Source organism: Manis javanica, chromosome 4 (assembly GCF_040802235.1).
Source record: "Manis javanica isolate MJ-LG chromosome 4, MJ_LKY, whole genome shotgun sequence".
Lineage (NCBI taxonomy): Eukaryota > Metazoa > Chordata > Mammalia > Pholidota > Manidae > Manis > Manis javanica.
The window spans coordinates 27,115,822-27,132,510 of record NC_133159.1 but is presented as its reverse complement, the minus strand read 5'-3'; the positions used below and the strand labels follow the sequence as shown (position 1 = coordinate 27,132,510).

At 37.6% G+C, this 16,689-nt stretch overlaps 1 protein-coding gene and 1 long non-coding RNA gene across 2 annotated transcripts in view; both read left to right on the top strand.

Moving 5' to 3' along the window:
* PSMB2 (proteasome 20S subunit beta 2) overlaps positions 1-16,689 on the top strand; it is a 28,678-nt gene that overhangs the window by 6,957 nt on the left and 5,032 nt on the right. The window lies entirely within an intron of this gene.
* On the top strand, positions 10-16,385 carry LOC140848868 (uncharacterized). The gene is made up of 2 exons (XR_012130109.1): positions 10-7,118; positions 13,911-16,385. It is a non-coding gene; the product is annotated as an uncharacterized lncRNA (long non-coding RNA).

The following is a 16,689-nucleotide window of genomic DNA, read 5'->3' as shown; positions in this document are numbered from 1 at the left end:
TAAGCAGTGCAGCAGACAGCCTTAGCTGAAAGCAGAAACACCTGTTCTTCTATTACATTTCTATTACCCATGCATAGTATTTTTGCCCTTTTGGCCTTCCTGAGCCCTTCCCATTGCTCCTTGTTCAGTCGTCAGTCTCTTTGGATTTGTTTTTGCTTTCTGCGAAGTTGCTAATTAAAACCCAAAGGGCAAATATACATTCCCAGAGAATTTGGATGGGGCACACAAACATTAAGGCCTGTGGCAGTCTTTTAAAATTTCCTAGTGAAGGTCCATACATGGTAGTGGAGGCGAAACCCTGAATATAATACCGCAAATTTCACATTGAGATTGTGTCTTTCTATGATTGTTCCTACCAAAACACCCAGAATTATTCCTCTGTCTTATTCTGGCCTTGCTGCTGTCTTAGAGGTATCTTAGTTCCATTGACAGCATGTTAAAAGATGGAACATTAAGGATTGAATGTATTAAAGATTGTGTAGGATATGCCAAGAAACTGTTCATATGATTGCTAAAGGTGTGTATTATTCCCTTCCTATAGGAAGTGAGTAAATGGAGCCTTACCGTGTAACCTTACCTCCTGTGCCTGTTTACTCATTTATAAAATTGGGCTAACTTCCTAACCCCACAGGAGTGCTAGGAAAATGAATACTTGTAAATCACAATATTTAACATTTGTATGACTTTTGCATAAAGCGTTTTGCTTAATAATTTAATCTCACTTCCATTGAGATTTATAGTAGTTAATTCTCTATCACAGGTAAGGAATGAAAAACAAAGCCGCACAGGGACTAGCTCCAGGTCACAATGCAGGTCAGACAGAGCTACACTAATGTTGCCGTAATTACTCTACTCTTCTGCCTTAACATCAGTTCCTTGGGTTTTCAGTAGCCTTTCTAGAACACCAGTGCAATTTGTATTTTATTATGGTTTTAGTTTATCCAAAACAACAAATACTTTCTCATAAATACTGTAGATATTAAGTGAATTAAGCTCCTTTTAGAATTGAGATAAGGGTGGCAACATGCTTCATGCAAATGCAGTGAATCCGGTTAATCACCTAGCAGAAATGTTTGCTGTCTTAACAAATAAATATCCCTTGTAGACCACTGTCTACATGTGGCTCTAGTGAATACTGACTACTTATTCCTTGTGCTTCTAGGTCCAATCTCTGCTCCCCCTGTCCTATCAAAATAGATTGTTCTAAAATATGAATTTATATTTTAGTCATTTTATGCTGGGGAGAAAGGTCTTTATAGTAAGTGCAAAGTCACTAGATTTGGTATATTTGCACAGTTGTGCCAGTTGGCACAGGAGTATTATTTGGGGTCAGCTAGTTACCATGCCTAATTTTGTGTCCATAACTCAAAAGTGTTTGATTTGCAGTTTGTGTGTGTATTTGGGGGTGGTATTTGGTTGAGAGGACATTTGTCACAGAGTATCTAATACATTTTATGTAAACTGGTTCTTTAAGATGCAGGCAGTTAGCCCAGTCTTTTGAATCAGACTACCTGAGTTTAAATCTTCGCTCACTGACTTACTAGCTATGTGTCATTAGACAAATTCCCAGCTTAATTTTGCTTGTAACAAAATAATGCTACCTACTTCACAGAATTATTATAAAGATTAAGTGAGGTAATTGTGCAAAGCTGTTAACTCAGTGTGTGACATGTGTAACTAAGCAATAAATCACTTTTGTTTTTGTGCTGCTATTGCTCTTTGGTTGAAGAAGCAGTTTAATACCTATTAAATTAGGTTACTGTGGTAGATTCTTTGTTGTGCTATTTTAGTTGATCCACTATAAGGAGGGGGATATGAAAACTACTGATACTGGTAGGGAAAATAGAAATAAACTAACACTGGTCATCTGTTATGTGCTAGGCTTTGTTTGAGGTCGACACAGTCCAGTATGGTAGCCACTAATCATATGTGGCTATTTAAATTAAAATTAAATAAAATTTAATATTCAGTTCCTGGATAAGTTCCTTGAACTTTGAATGAGAAACAAACTTTTGTTTTGGTTAAAATTTTGGTTCGTCAGTCACAGCAACCACTTTTCAAGTGCTCAGTAGCCACATGGCTAATGGCTACCATATTGGATGTTGTCGATACAAATCATTTTCCTTATCATAGTAAGTTCTCTTGGTAGTGCTATTCTAAATACCTTACTTAATGTTTATTTTGATACCATAAAATGAGTGTTATCCCCATTTTACTTACAAGAATACTAAGGCTGGATAATAGGTTAAGTATTTCTCTTGTGTGTCCAAGTATATCTAAGGGATATATATAGCCTGTAACTTCAAATGCCATACTTTTTCATACAATCTATTATAGTTACCGGACTAATTACCAGTATGTTTGTGCATTTGGGAAAGCATGAAACGTTCAGTTTATTAAAAGGTCAAGATCTCCACATAGGATCATATAGATAAGGTGTAAATACATGCCCATTTTAGGTGTTCAGTAAATATTGGCTGAGTAAATGTCACCCAGCTAGATTCACATAGACCACTGGAAATCTTACTGTGCATTTATACATTGGAAGGGAATTTTATTAAAGTATTGTTAATGAATAGTTGTTACTTCTCCATGTAAGAAAGGTAACAGAGCAGCAGGAAGAGAAGAAAAGAGACACAGATTGGGGAAAAAGTCAGGAGCCTTCACTGTAGTGTTTACTTAGATGTATGTGTACATTTAAGTTGGTCTGCCCCTGGCTGTAGCTAAAGGAGCAGAAAACAGACTTGTTAGGCTTCTCCACCATGAAGCCCTGGAGGGAAACCCAAAACCTAATAACCACTGCAACTGAACCCAACCCCAGGTCAGGCCCCCTAAGCGTAAATCTCACACATGAACCCCAGCTTTGAACAGGCCTCTTTGAGCATGTTATTTGGAGGCAGGCCTACCAGAGTTCCAGCTTCTTTGGTATGAACTAGTTTGTATAGTCTTGATTAAGTTACTTGTTTGCTGAGGCTCCCTTTCTTCAGCTGTTAAGAAGGAAGGAGTGATCAAATGTGGCAAATTATGACAACTGAGATTAACCATTGATTTAATAAAATATGCTTTGAATGAGTGAATGATACCTCCCTGGGAAAATAGTATTTAAAAAGCAACTACATCATTAAAAAACTGCTATTTAGATTTTGAACAGGATGATTTTGAAAATTTTGTAATGACTTACAGAGTTTATATGATGTTTGTTTAAATTCCCTTCATGATTTGAATAATAGGCTATAGGAGGGAGGGTGATAAGTAATGGGACCATTTATGCTTGAAATGAGTTTTGTAGCACATTTGGTACAGACCATCTAAATGCCCTAAAATTACATTATTATCCACAATATCTCCATTTGTACATATGTGGAGAGGGAGGTGTGAATCAGCCAAATCTGATATCCTTGAGGAATGTGGAGTTTGTGGCAAGGCTTAGAGTAGAAAGCTAGCCTCCACGGTGTGTAATCTTCAGGGCTTTACTACTCCTTGTACTTACTGGCCAAAGTGTTTTCATAGGACCTTGTCTGAAGTTCTTGGTGAGCCTTTGGTAATTAATGTTTTTATAGGGCTGTATTTGTAAGTGCTTAGCAGATAAACAATAGAAATAATGAACTGGGCAAACATCAGCCAGACTGGTGTAGTGATTTTCAAACTTTATTCTATGAAGCTGCCTCAGGAAACTTTCCAAGGAAAATGAGTGTGGCAAAACTTTAACTTTTCTTCATATTAATCAGCTCAACTTTTAGCTATTTTCTATATTGGCATTCCTTATAAGCTTTTATTTGAAAAAGTGGCCTCATTGTCCCCTTCCCACCAAAATTCGAAAACTGGTGGTATAGTTGAAAGAGTCCTGCTCCAGGAGTTTTAACACTACCTCTCCTGTGAGCTAGTTGAAAAACCTTGGAAAAAAGGGAGAATATGGATAATTTTATGGTTTCTTCTAGCCTCCAACTAGTATGATTTAAAGATCTGATGTCAAGACTGTAACTAGACATGAATTTATTTTTCCAGTGAAGGGGAAAAAATATGAAGAAAAGAATTTCAGTTATGAAATCATTTGCAGAAGTGATCATGTCTTGTCCCAGCACCGTGGCCTGAATTTGAGGTTGTTGGGTCTGGCTAACAGCAGGCATGTATAGTGTGTGCCTGTCCCAGAAGAATCCTGTTACTTTGAGCCTTTTACTCTGACCGTTAGAGTTTTTGTCCTCTTGCCTTTGGTGGCTGGCATGAAGACATCATTTATTTATAGGTGTCAGTGAGGTCATGTTACCTTGTGAACAGATGGCCCAGGTGAAACCTTGACTTTGCAGGTCTTGTCCCTTAAACACAACCAACCATTTGTTACATGTGATTAAAATGTCACTAACAAGGGTAATTTCACATGCTTTTTGGCAAATGTGGTTAGCAGGATGTGACATGACACAGCGCTGCCTTCTTCCTCCATGTGCCATCTCCCTTGAGGCCTCATCTCCCCTGCTCGTCCCCATCTCACCCATGCCCAGGCTTGCCTTCCAGCTCACCTGCTCCAGATGGGCGGCACAGTGGGAGGACACTGGCAAAGGCAGATGTGTTTATTTTCCGGAGACAAAATGTTGTGCTGCTGCAGATGGCAGTGCCTTGGAGCAAATGGCAGCCTTTGACACCGCTGCCACACAGCCTGGGCGTCCTGACAAACAGATCTAGCTTACTTTTGGTGATGGGGAAATTGAAAAAAGTCAAGTTGTTCATCATGAAACTCAATGGAATTTCAGTGCAAGCAGCAGTAGTTCTTTTAGACCTGAAGAGCAGTTTTCTCTCCCACCAGACCCCAGCTAGCTAGTCAGTCAACTGGATTTTCACCATGGGCCAGGAGTTATAAGTCTGTTAATTACTTTAGTCTCCTAGCCTTAATAGGACATAAAGTAAAAACTGAACACAAAAAGTTACATTTAAATGGATATTCAGTGGTACTGCAAAGCACATGTGCATCCCAGGTCACATCTTACAGGAGCCTTTTAAGATTGAGGGTGGCTCTTGTCTGCCCCACTGGAGATACCCCTGTTCTATTTTTAGTGGTCATTTTGATTATCCAAAGGCCCAGGGACAGATGTGCCTTGAAGCTGAGATGCCTTAATTAATATGACCACACTTTGAGCTTATAGTGTTTTTCTACCAAGAATAAGAATTCTGACAGCTGCCCTTTTAAGCAGGTTGCATGCAGTCATTAGGGCTTGACTAAGCACGTTAGGAAGACAAAGACTTGGATGTTGAATCATTACACTTACTAGTCTCCTAAGAAAAGATTGCTTAAAAAGATCCTTTGAAAGTTACTGGCTTTATTAGGAAACCTATTTCCCCCTTCTTTTTTTTTTTAAATATGTGCTGTTTTTCCCAGCCCTAGTGCTGATAGAGTTAGGAGTTTGCAGGTGTAAAGTCCTCCCGCCCTCTTTCCCATCTCTCTCCAGGGGGTTGTATGTGAGAAGGTGTTGCTTTCTCACTCAGAGAGCATATATGTGCTACCCTGTTGGATGCCTGCTGCGAGCAGAGAGAACCCCTGTTCTGGTTGAATGGAATGAGCTTATTGGGTGGCTGAGATTGTGCAACTCCATAACACCAACCTTTAACTTATAGGATCTTTTCTACCCCCAGTGGGGGTGAAGTAATACAGGTAATAGGTCTACATTTGTATTGTTTTGAAACTTCTGTCTTGAAAATTATGTAGTTTCCTATTAAGGTGTGGTTTAGGCCAGGAGTAGCAGAGTACTGTGTCTATTAGGAAAAACATGCTTTTTAAAAAAAATGTTTTGAAGTGCAGATTTACCCCATCTTTTAAGATTGCTTTAAACCAGGATCCTGGCCTATGTGGGCCTGCTGTCACAGGTACAAATACACTCTGGCATCTTGGAGCCTCTTTATCTGCCCTGGCCCAGGATCATGCAGGGATATGAATTCAGTGGCTGATCACAAAATCTCCATGAGGTTTTCTTTATTCTGTCTCAAAAAACAGCTATGTAAAATGACAGACAGTGGCAAGTCTTTGGAGGGTTAAAGAGTTACAGGTGTATTCACTTTATTTTTTAAGTTGTACTTAGATATTTTAGGCACCTTTATATTATGTGTTACTTCACAAAAAGAGTTGAAGAAAATAAAAAGGAAGAGTAAAAGGTCAGGAAAGCATAACATTTTTTGAAAAGTTAAAAATGAAAAAAATAAGTTCAGATTCACCATTAGTTTTGACTAGAGACAATAGAGCTAAAAGGATTAACTAAATTGGAAGAAAAAGGGAAGGGAAAGAAAAAATAATCTTTGAATCTTTTTGAACTGAAGTAACCTGCCAGAATTCCACATTTCCCTTTCTGATGCCTCCTAATGTGTGTGGTTTCTTCCAGGTGAGAAGTTCGTAGGTGCTGATAGGTGTTGATTCAGCAAATCTACAGCCTGCATTGTCCTTGGGGCTGAGAAAAGAGAGGTGCAAAGCTCAGTGTTTTCCTTCAGATGGGGAAATAGAGAAGCAAACAGTCAATTTTACTGCAGAGTGACAAGTACTGTATGACAGTAGCTATACATATAGATAGGTGCTCTGGGAACAGAGCCTAACCTGAGCCTTGAAGGATAGATGGCATTAAAGGCATAGATGAAACAAAAGGGGAAGACCAAGTGCAGACCAAGGAGATGCGTGAGAGTTTATTGGATTAGGCACAGTGCTTTTCTAATGTTTGAGGTGGGTACAAATAGTTTTCTGAGCTTTCTACTCCTAATTTTTTTTATCTGTTTTAACGAGTGCAGTACTGTATACCAGTTAAGGCTCCATTGATTGAAAAAAATACATAGACATTTACATAGTTTTTACTCCGTATACTACATAAATAAAATCTACAATCTAAAGTAGCTTGTTAAATACAGCTGAGATTTTTAGGGGAATGATAAGGGATTGAAATTGGAGAGGTGGTCCATGTTACGTAGATCAATAAAAAAGCTTTATGCTAAAAGCAGTGGAGCTCTCTGGAAGTTTATTGGCTAAGAGGGGTTAGCATGATCCAGTGAGTTTGGGTTAGAGCACTGGCTACTACTCTGGTGGAGCATTTGGGAAAAGAAGGAAGAAGCAGGAAGACCAATGAGCTTCATGCTGCATATCCATTGAAGAGGTAGGAGTGACTTGACTTGGACTTGGACTGTTCATGGGGAGCACTGTGTTCTAGTAGAAGAGCTCCTAAATAATCTTTTCCCCAGAGGTTCCTTAGTATATCTAATTGCTGTGGACATCTGAAAACATACACAATCATAGTCTTAAATAGTCTTTTCTAGCAGACTTAATCTTACTAACTTAGGGAGATGAATCACCTCTAATACTCAGTGTTGATAGATATTGACAGGCATGTTTAGCATGTACAACTTAATATATGCCCTGTACAACTTAATATATGCCCTGTGGTGTACAAAGCATGGCTTCTGCACTTAAATTTTTTGAGAACTGACTTAAAGATAAGTGAGGTCTTAAATTTTTCCTGGAAATTGCCAGCTCATGAAAAAAAAGAATTCAAATGGCCTTGTTGCAGGCATGGTGTGTTGGTTTTACCATTGCACAATCGGCAATTTTATTTTGATGTTATTTGGAAGAAAGCAGTATTTTTGATTAGCAAGTAAAATTAATGTAGAAAACAAATACTGTGTTAACTAGTTGGTATAATAAGGCATCTGTGCCATGTTGCATTTTAACTCATTAAATTTCTGAACTTCTAATTACTATAAGTTTACAACTTTAATAGGAGAGAACTGCTCAAACTTGGGGTTAGTGATGCCTTTAGAGAAGTAAAATTTACAGAAATAGAGGAATTGTTGAAGGGAAACTTTAAAATCTAGTTTTGCTAAAAATATATACAACATATACAATATTGAAACATACACAATCTTTAGTGGTATTTTTGCTCCTAAAATTAGATTCAGTTGACATTTATTGGACACCTACTTACTAGGCCTTCTTCCAGAAGTTTTTTTTTAGGGACTTCTTTTTTTACTACTACTACTACTACTACTACTATTATTATTATTATTATTATCATTATTATTATTATTATTATTATTTGGTATCATTAATATAAAATCACATGAACAACATTGTGGTTACTAGATTCCCCCCATTATCAAGTCCCCACCACATACCCCATTACAGTCATTATCCATAGTAAGATGCTGTAGAGTCACTACTTGTCTTCTCTGTGCTATACTGCCTTCCCCGTGCACCCCCCTACATTATATATGCTAATCGTAATACCCCTCATTCTCCTTCTCCCTCCTTTCCCACCTACCCTCCCCAGTCCCTTTCCCTTTGGTAACTGTTAGTCCATTCTTGGGTTCTGTGAGTCTGCTGCTGTTTTGTTCCTTCAGTTTTTGCTTTGTTCTGATGCTCCACAGATGAGTGAAATCATTGGTACTTGTCTTTCTACACCAGACTTATTTCACTGAGCATAATACCCTCTAGCTCCATCCATGTTGTTGCAAATGGTAGGATTTGTTTTCTTCTTATGGCTTAATAAAATTCCATTATGTATATGCACCACCTCTTTGTTATCTATTCATCTACTGATGGACACTTAGGTTGCTTCCAATTCTTGGCTATTGTAAATAGTACTGCAGTAAACATAGGCGTGCATATGTCTTTTTCAAACTGGGCTGCTGCATTCTTAGGGTAAATTCCTAGGAGTGTAATTTCTGGGTCAAATGGTATTTCTATTTTGAGTTTTTTGAGGAACTTTCATACTGCTTTCCACAATAGTTGAACTAGTTTACATTCCCACTAGCAGTGTAGGAGGGTTCCCCTTTCTCCGCATCCTCACCAGCATTTGTTATTCCTAGTCTTTTCTATGTTGGCCATCCTAACTGGTGTGAGGTGGTATCTCACTGCAGTTTTAATTTGCATTTTCCTGATAATTAGTGATGTGTAGTATCTTTTCATGTGCCTGTTGGCCATCTAAATTTCTTCTTTGGAGAAGTATCTGTTCATATCCTCTGCCCCTTTTTTAATAGGGTTATTTGCTTTTTGGGTGTTTAGGCATATGAGTTCTTAATAGATTTTGGATGTTAACCCCTTGTCAGATATGTCATTTATAAATATATTCACCCATACTGTAGGATGCCTTTTTGTTCTGCTGATGGTGTCCTTTGCTGTACAGAAGCTTTTTAGCATGATGTAGTCCCATTTGTTCATTTTTTATTTTGTTTCCCTTGCCCAAGGAGATGCATTCAGGAAAAAGTGGTTCATGTTTATATTCAGGAGATTTTTGCCTGTTTTCTTCTCAGAGTTTTATGGTTTCGTGACTTACATTCAGGTCTTTGATCCATTTTGAGTTTACTTTTGTGTATGGGGTTAGACAATAATCCAGTTTCATTCTCTTGCATGTAGCTGTCCAGTTTTGCTAGCACCAGTTGTTGAAGAGGCTGTCATTTCCCCACTTCTTCCAGGAGTTTTAACACAGATAAGCACTTTTCATTCCTCACAGCTGTCAGGCAAGCAGTACTATCCCCCACGTTCAGATGGGACACTTGAAGTTCCAAGGCCAAGTAACTATCTCAAAAACACAAATGTAAAGTGTTAAAGCCACATTTGATCTTGGGTCTTCATTCTTTTTTCACAAAAGCATATGCCTGTTTTATGACTTACAGCATTTAAAACCATAGTTTATTCAAGTATTAATTGAAAGGTGTTCTGCTTTCTAAGTTTAAAATGTTGGTTGTGATTGCAGTAATGTTCCTTAAGTTAAGTTGGAGAACTCAACCAGTATAAGAATTTTTGCCAGTGTGTTAAGCAAAGACACTTGAAAAGGAGCTGATCATTATTACAGAAACATAAAGAGAATTTTTATATTATGATTTTGCATCTTCCAGCATCAAATACACATGCCACATACACTTTCAGACAATGGGTTAAGGTGGAAAAAAGAAAAAGGGATGCCTTGGTTAGAAAGTCTCATTTTCAGGGTGTTTCTTTGATTTTCTCTTGGGTTTCTGAAAATCAAAGGTTTGCTTCCCTTGAGACATGCTTGTCTCCTTATTTCTCAAGTTAGTGAGAATTTGCAGGCATGGGCTGGTTTGTTTTTTAGTGCTACAAATGATAAATGTATCTGAAACAGGACAGAACAAGGGAAGTCAGGTGGTCATTTTAATTTACCTCCCTATTGTGAAGCTCAGTATGGTGTTCTGATTCCGGTCAGTTTAAACTCATACTTTTTTTCACTCACAGGATTAAGAGGAAACTGTTTTCAACTTCCGACTTCATACCTCTTTTTTTCCCCCTCTGAGTGGCAACAGTAGATAACAAGACTGGTCTCAGCTGGTGATCATGAAGGAGAAAAGTCCAGTTTCTTCTCAGTTCCCTAGAACTGCTATTGTAAGCTTGGAAGTTCACAGTCTTAGAGATTAGCCTCTCTGCTTTTTCTCTTTCCTTCCACTTCTTCCCCTTCTTTCTCTCTCCAGACCTCCCTCTCATCCCTTTCTCACTCACACTCTCCCTTTCCTACTGAGTCACTTGCACTTCCCCACAGCTGCTCTGTTCTCTAGTATTTTGCCTTTGCCGGCTCCACCACTTCGCTGGTCATTCTCCCCTGAATGCACTTCCACACTTCCCAAATGGCCAACTCTTAATTGTCAGCTAAGACTCAGTTCAGCATCTTTCAGGGAAACTTTCTCCCTACTTGCCCACACATATATGTCACCCTCAACTTTGTGCTGTCACCGCTATCTAGGAATACCTCTGCCGCAGTGTCCTGTTTTAATAGTTCCCTTTACCATCTTCCACTTGTGAGCATAGAAATGTGTGTTTGTGTAAATAAAACTTCCTAACTGGCTAGCTCTTAATTAAGTCTTATGATTTGGGCTGTATACTCTTTTCTCTTTCCAGCTGCTTCTGGACAGCTCAGTTTAATCTCATTGGGTCCAAATTGAGTTTTTTACATTTTGCTGTACCATCTTCCCCTTACTGAGCATCCTCTTAACTCCTCTTTCTTCCCCATCTTTTATTCAACTAGTTATTAATTTCTATCAGTTCTATCAGTTCTACCTTCCAAGTGCATCTCATATTCCATATCTCCCTCCTTCATCCCTACTGTTTCTGCTGTGTTCTAAGCCATGAAAAAGTCTTGGAATGGCAGGGGAATAGGAGTGGTTTTCACTGCCTCCATGGTTTACATGCCAAAGTTCATATTCTTTAATATGTGAAGCGAATGACAACATTGTCCCAGTTCCTGTCATCCCACTTCCTCTCTGCTTCCTACTGAAATCCCTTAATTCACTAGGTAGACATGTCCCATATTCACTAATGCCCAAACTTCCTTTACCTTCACATATGCTGTTTCTTCCATTTGGAATGCTCCCTACTTGTGAGCTCCTTCCAGATCCAGGCTTTTGTCTTTATCACCTGGCATAATACTTCTCGCATAGTAAATGCTAAATAACATTTATTGAATTTATGATATATTCATATTCCAAGTGCAAAAGTCTATCTGCATTGTTGTCTCAGAGAGGTCTTGCAGGATTTTGTTGAAGCATTTTATAAACTGGGTGTATTTGTACTTAGGGTATGGTCACCATTTTTAATAGAAAAAGAGATCAATGGGTTTCCTTAAGGAGGACTTTGTCAAAGAGGATTAAAGTCAGGGTACAAATTACTTTGTACTGCTTAGACATTACAGATAGATAGCCTCATTCCCATCCACTAGAACCATAATCTTTTAGAGCTGGAAAAGGTACTTACATTGTAAGGACAATTGGAAGTTGCTGAAATCTTTGAGATTTTATTTTTAAGTGTTTGAAATACTGAACATTGCAATTTCAATATAGGTACAGTCTTTAATTAAAATGGTAAAACTGACATTGAAAATTTTAAATTATACCACTAAACCCACACAAAACACATAGCTAGCAAGTTCTTTTGGCTATTGGAAACAAGCTCCTAATTCAGAGTTCAGAGCACCAGTGTAAGAAAATAATAATTGATCTGTTTTGTTTATTAGTTGAAAATTGGACATTGGCAAAGCACTTAGGTGTTGGTATCTGTTTATCATCACAGGTATTTATTGAGTACCTACTACATGTCTTACATAGTTTTACACCCTTTAGAGGAGACATAATGGTCTGACATTAAACCTGCCCTTTTAAAATTTAAAATATTATTGGTCATATAAGATGTGATATATGAAATAATAATGGATTCTGGTATGCAAAATAATACATTCTGAAATATTTGAGTGTGAAACTGACATTTACATATTGAATCATAAATTCACACTGATTTCCATTTTGTAGAGGCTTCATGGTTTCCTGGAAAAGCACAGAAGACTTGGAATCAGAAGCCTGAATTCTGGTCCTGAGTTTGATGCTAATTAGTCAGGTTTAGTGTAGTTTAGGGCAAGTCACTGTCCCCTCTTTGAATTTAAGTCCCTATATTTTTAAAAGGGGTGTTGGATAAACTGGTTGAGTTTAGATACCTTCCAATTTTATAAACTGCATTTTTGTGAAATACCAAAGATGGAGTTTTAGGCAGCTTTGACAGTCGGTTGTATAACAAGTACTTGCAGGCACTGTTCTCTTCAGAGCCCAATCTCTGTTTAGTGTATTTAGAAGTCTGTTTATTAAAACGCTGTCATCACTAGACAAACTCCTTTGTCCCATTGATGGCTCTGCATCTCCTTGCAAATTACTAACCCTGCAGGAATGGAAGAATACCTTGCACACTGCTTAACATTCCAAGGTGGGACACATTGCAAAAGAAGCTGCAGCATTCTCCAAGGCACCTCACTCCTAGCAACGGCGTCCTATTCAATTAGAGGTGGCAAAGGCTGGCCTGGCTCCAAGGGAAGACTGTCAATTCCTCTCTTTTCTGTGTCCACGCTCCACAGGATGCTTCCTCACGCCCACTCTCTCCCCCTTGCTGTGACTTTGGCTTCCGCCAGATGTCACACCGCTGCTTGTCACCGCCCAGACTCTAGTCGCTGATTTTGTTGTTTCAGAGTATTTATCACAACTGTTCTCTTTAGCTGTAAAATTTATGGAATTTCACACTCTTCTTAATCACTACAGTGTTTCTTTTTCATGAGAGAGGGGATGTACAAGGAGTTGTATGCACACAAATTGGAGGGAGAAAAATGCTCCCTTTAAAATTTTTTCTTTATTATATATAACTTCAATAGTCATGTTGGTATTTGCACTGCAAACTGTTGATGGTGATTCTTAAGGCCCATTGGACAGAGAATGTCTCAGCTAAATGTGTTTAGGTTCATTTACTGGATGGATATTTAAGTTAGTAAAAAAATTATATATAGTTATATATATATATAGATAACTTTGTAAAACAAGGTTCTTGGCAATTCTGTCAACACTAATGATTGATTAGTGTTTCCATTTCCCTAGAATAATTGGCAAATTCTCACATGTAATACTGATAATGGGAAAGAAGGGAACTGATGAAAACATAGTTAGAAAATGAGCCTTAGCACTCAGGATGGACGTACCTGTAAAGGTAGAAATAGCATGAAGTTACAGTTGACCCTTGAGCAACACAGGTTGGAACTGCACAGATCCACTTACACACTAATTTTTTTTTCAGTAAATATATTGAAAAATTTTTGGAGATTTGCAACAATTTAAAATTTTTTCTTTTAATTTAGCTTTTCTTTTAATTTTTCTTTTTTTTAGTCTATAGTATATACAACATACAAAATTAATTGACTGTCTGTGTTATTGATAAGGCTTCTAGTCAACAGTAGGTTATTAGTAGTTGAGTTTTTGGGGAGTCAAGAGTTATACATGGATTTTTGACTGTGCTGGATAGGAGTGTGGTCAGTGCCCCTGCCCCCAGCATTGTTCAAGGGTCAACTGTACTTAATAAATGGTAATTTATTTTCCAAATCTGAATGTAGAGGTTTTTTTGTTTTTGTTTTTTTCAGGCTTCCCGAAAATCTCTGTGTCTCTGTGTCTCGATGCCTATGTCAGTGTCAGCATAGATTAGGGTAGGTTGGCTGTGAAGTAGATAAGCTCTGTGTCAATGCTTGTGAATGTTTTTGACAACACCATCACTGTAGGGCCCCTGAAAAGAGTCTGGGAAGGGAAGAGGAGGAAACTATCATTTACTGCAATTCTACCATGTGTCAAGCAGTATGCTAGGCACTTTTTATAAACATCCTTCTGTATCCCTTTATGATGACACGTATGAGGAATTTATTTTGTATTTCAGTGCCAGTAGTAGATGGACTTCTCCTGAGTACTTGCCCTGTTTATTTCATGAATACTGTGAACTTTATAGATAACTGTTTCTCCCCAGTATCATCGAGCCTTGACTACATTTTAGGCACTATGCTTATCATTTATATGTATTATCTCTTTGAATCTTGACTGTAGTTCTTTTTTAGTAAGTATTATTCTCATGTTTTCAATGAGAACACAAAAATTCAGAGAAGTTAAGTGACTAACTTTTCTAAAGCCGCCTATGTGGTAATATAGTGAGATTTTAAACTCGGGTCTAACTCTCCAGTGTAGCCCACTTGTTTCTTCCTGAGATACTTATTTATACTATTATTCTCCCCTTTATTCAGGTCTAAATGCCTGACCTGTATCCTAAATTTTTCTATACTTAGCAACCCATGTCTAAAGGGAGATAGAAAGAGAAGGACCCAGGGGTCTAGCAAAAAGCAACAATATATGTACATTCAGAGAAATGCTGGCAGTTGATTTAAACTTGGAACCAGTTCCCAGAAGTAAGACATATCATTTTCTGACATTTTAGTGATTTTCTTAATTTTTCTTGTGATACCAGCTTTAGCCTCATATATATTAAAACGTGTAATGCTTTCTGCTATGATTATTATTGAGCAAATATTTATTGAGCATATACTGTATGCTTGTACATCATTGAACAAGCCAGACATGATTCTGCCTTCATAGAGCTTATAATCAGTATAAATATTTGAGAAGGTGGTATAAATTTTACAGATACTAACATTTCCCTTAATACACCATAAGCAGTTACATGTGTATGATGTAAGAACACAAAATTGAATGGCTTGGAACTTGTCTCATTCCAGGAGAATAGTAGTAATCAAGAATATGAAGGACTATAACAGTTAAGAAACCCGTAACTATATGGCCTTGTCACTTTTTGATATTTGGAACTATTTATATTTAAAAATTTTTCTATATTGAGTATATGTACCAAAATACACAAATCTTAGTGTACAGCTCAGTGAATTGGATTTGTCACTTTGAATGCCATGATTCTGAGAGGAGCAAGAGAGTAACAGTACACAAGACCTTATTTGAAATTTTAAAAAACTGGTGTGAGCCAGAGATCTTTGATGGAGCATTGTCAGAAGAATTTCAGAAACTGCAAGTTGTTACACAGATGTATTGATTTAATTAGTCTAGATAACACCATTTATTTATGCTTAAGCATCTCACACATACAAAAGTTGGTAATTCAGAGTCACACAATAATTTGTGAGTTATCTTGTATACCACGTGTTGTAGCTTCTGAATACAACTTTGATGAGTGTGTCAGCTGCTTAAGCATAAATAAGTGATATTATATAGACCGATTAAGCAATACAGTTTGCTTTTGGAATTCTGTTGACATAGTTTCATGGAAAATCTTTTGGTGGTTGCTTTTAAAATCACATTAATTGTTTTAAACACAGTTCAGTATCATAGAACGGGCAAGATCCTCATTAAAGACACTGTATCTGGGTTGTGCTTATTAGGCCTCTTTGGGTATCTGCGTGGATTGTTAACATACCATTGCAACTTGATAAAACTGTTTTGATTAACTATGCAATGGGTGTTTTGACTGTTGATGGAGAAGAGTAGAGTTATCCTCTTAGCAAAAAAGATGAACTTCATTTTGTGATAGGCAAGATAATATATTATTAATTGAATCTTTTGGGGGGAAGGGAAGTCAGATAGAATCCCCTTGCTATATTTCTCTCTCCTTTTTGCTATTCTAATTTTAACTATCAGAATTCCGTGTTATTATATGTCTACCTGGTTTTACAGTACTCTTTTCACACTTTAAAAATGCTATTAATTAGATATATTTTACATAATTTAAACAGTTTTTTTGTTGTTGTTTAAAGTGGTAAGCTGTGAAAGGAGACTGGGATGTAACTAATGTGCTAGCAGTTTAGGTAGCATTTTCTCTTCCAGGGTTTGGGATGCCTCACCTCTATTATTTTTTCTCACCATACTCCCTAGAAGATAGAAAAGGGAAGGATTAATTAACCCAGTTTTACACATAAGGAAGCAGAAGCTCATAAGGGCTAAGTGTCTTGCCTTAGGTCAGACTTACTAAGAATGTAGTTGCAGAATGCAGCAGAGAATTCCAGAGCATAGCAGAGTGTGGCACACTACCCACTGGGAAATGTGATAGGCAAGTAATTATTTTCTCAGAAGACTTGACTACTGCTGGTCAATTTTTACTCCTTTGAGACTATCCACCACCATCTTATGCCCAAGGCAGAAACTTGTTTGCAGGTTAGGGCTAGTCTTTGGGAGATGTTACTTAGCACAGCTGGCTTAGAATTCTACCTAAGTATATAATTTTTTCCTGTGTTCTTCTAGCATGAGTTCTTCAGGCTACCAAATACCCATGTTAATCAATGTTCAGAGAATGTAAGGTGTCTCTTTTAGGACCATTAGCAGTTACTACTTTATGCTCTGTAATAGGGTGCACAAAAG